The sequence below is a fragment of the Chrysochloris asiatica genome, unplaced genomic scaffold (assembly GCF_000296735.1).
Source record: "Chrysochloris asiatica unplaced genomic scaffold, ChrAsi1.0 scaffold00104, whole genome shotgun sequence".
NCBI lineage: Eukaryota > Metazoa > Chordata > Mammalia > Afrosoricida > Chrysochloridae > Chrysochloris > Chrysochloris asiatica.
The window spans coordinates 9941649-9944225 of NW_006408622.1; positions in this window are offsets into that span (position 1 = coordinate 9941649).

Here is a 2577-nt window from a genome sequence, read left to right on the forward strand (position 1 = left end):
CTCACCTATATTTCCTGGTTGGGTTCCATGGCCACGTAGCCATCCTTGAAAGTGATGTGGGAAAAAGAAAAAAAAAAAAATTGTTTTGATCACTCTTTTTCTTTTTTGAAGTTGTCAGAGATTTCAATTTACTTGGACCCATAAACAACTCTAATGGAAACAGCAGTTAAAAAAATCAAACAACATATTGCATTAGGCAAATCTGTTGCCAAAGAGTTCTTCAAAGTTTTAATGAGCAAAAATGTCACTTTGAGAACTAGATTGTACCCACCCCACTCTTCTTCTTTAAACTACTCCCTGGAGTAAGGAATTTATGATGGCTCTCTTTTTCTTTCCCTAAAGTAGGAATGAGCGCCTTAAAAATTTGAACTAGCCAACCGGGTAGGGGAAAAGATTGTGCCATCAAAACCTTAGCCAATAGGGTGAGACACAGCCTTGAGACTCACGTCAGGGATTAAAAACCCGAGGGGACTGCCCACTCTGTGCTCGCTGGCCTGTTCCTGTATGTAAGGCTATGCACACGCATCCTCTTGCAGGAGTAAATTTTGCTTTGCCAAGGTCATTTAGTATCACTGAGTGTCTTTTACGCGGCATTGGGATTCATTTTTAACAGTGATGATCACTTGTGGTCCGGGGGCAGGGCAGGAAGTCAGCAACAACCCAGAACCAGTTAGAATCTTGGAACCTGGCACCTATCAGGGTGGCTAGCTCATACACTAAGGACATAAAAGGAATGGGTATAAGGCCGCTGAAGCCATCAAAAATGGCTTCTGGACATCGAAAAGAAGCCTCCGGACATCAGGCGACACGTGGCACCCTCGTGGGCTTCATAGCAAGTATACCCCCTCCAGGATAAAGTCTGTCCCCTATGGACAGGAGAATAGTTGGCACTGGAGACACTGGCCACACAAGCACACACAGTGCTCCCGGCAGCCGGGCATAATCAGTGCCTCCCCAACCTGCAGTGAAAAAGACAAGATCAGGTGCAAGACCTATTATGAACAGCAGCAGCAGACAAATAACAAAGCACATGTGTAACGTAGCACAAAGGACTAATTCCCCTCATATGGGGATCAGTCCAAAAGTATTGCTACAAAATCATTGTTGTTGTTACGTGCTGTTGAGTTGGTTCCAACCCATAGCAACCCTTCATAGGGTTTCCAACGAGCAGCTGGTGAGCTTGAACCACCAACCTTGCAGTTCAAATGACTTTGCAGTCTGGTGCATTAACCCACAGCGCCACACCAGGACTCCACAAAATCATAGAAACCTTTATTAAACAAAAGACATTAAAACGTGAAGCTACTATTCCTCGACGTTCTCGATTTAGCTCCAGATACTTCTGAAGGTGGCGTTTCCATCTCTCTACCCCTTCCCTGAATAATTCTAAACTCTTTGGTTCATGCCATGTCAAAATGGCAGGTTTGATATCCTTGAGGGACTCAAAGCCTGCTTTTAAAAAATACTCTTTGTGGGAACAAAAAGAAGTCAGAAGGGGTAAGATCAGGCTTGTTGGGTGGATGGGGCAAGGTTTTCCAATAGAATTCTCCCAGGACAGTCTCTCCAATGGGATTGCTTAGCTGTAGGCCACAAATCTGAAGCCGGAGAGAACCATTTTTGTTCCACAGAAAGATGAGGTTATGAGAAACTATGGCTATCTTCAAATAGTCACTTTCCATTTATCTCCTAGAATTAGAATTTTTAAGCTATGTGCATGACCATCCAACTGAAGAAAGATACATGTCCCAGCCTCCCTTGAAGCTACAGCAGGCTAATGGGAATTGGCAGAAATGACATGTGCCACATTTGGGCGGTACCCTTGAAAGGATAGAGGCTAATTTCTTGTCCCCTCTGGTTTCCTTTAATTTGGTTTGAACGTAGATGTGGTAGAGGGTAGATTAGGGCAACATTACAGGGAAAGAAGAGTTACTTGCTAGAAGTCTATGTCCCTGACCTGGAGGAACCAAACTAGTTATATCTGGACTGTTCAGGAGTGAGAAAGAAATTTCTATCAAGTTTAAGCCACTGTAATTTTGAGTCTCTGTTTTAGCATTTGGATATATTGTTGTTAGGTACCATTGAATCAGTTCCGACTCATTGTGACCCTTGCGTAGGATTTCTGAGATTTCTGATGTTGGTGGGTTTGAACTACCAACCTGTGGTTCAAACTGACCTTGTGGTCCACTGCATTATCCTGCAGTGCCACACCAGGACGCCTTTGTGGTGGTGGTGTTGGTGGTGGTGGTTGTGTGCCATTGAGTCGGTTCCAACTCATAGCGACCCTGTATAGGGTTTCTGAGGCTGTAAATCTTTACGGAAGTAGAAAGCCTCATCTTTCTCCCATGGAACAGCTTTGTTAGTCTACCTAACAAGGAAGTTAACAAAGAAAAAGGCAGGAATGAAGGATGGCAAGAAATTAAAACCTGGTGATATCATTAGTAGAAACCCTGTTGGTGCTATTGAACAATTGAAAGGTCAGCAGTTCAAACCCACCAGCTGCTCCATGGGAGAAAGATGAAGCTTTCTGCTCCCATAAACATTTATAGCTTTAGAAACCCTAAATTGATTTGATGTTTG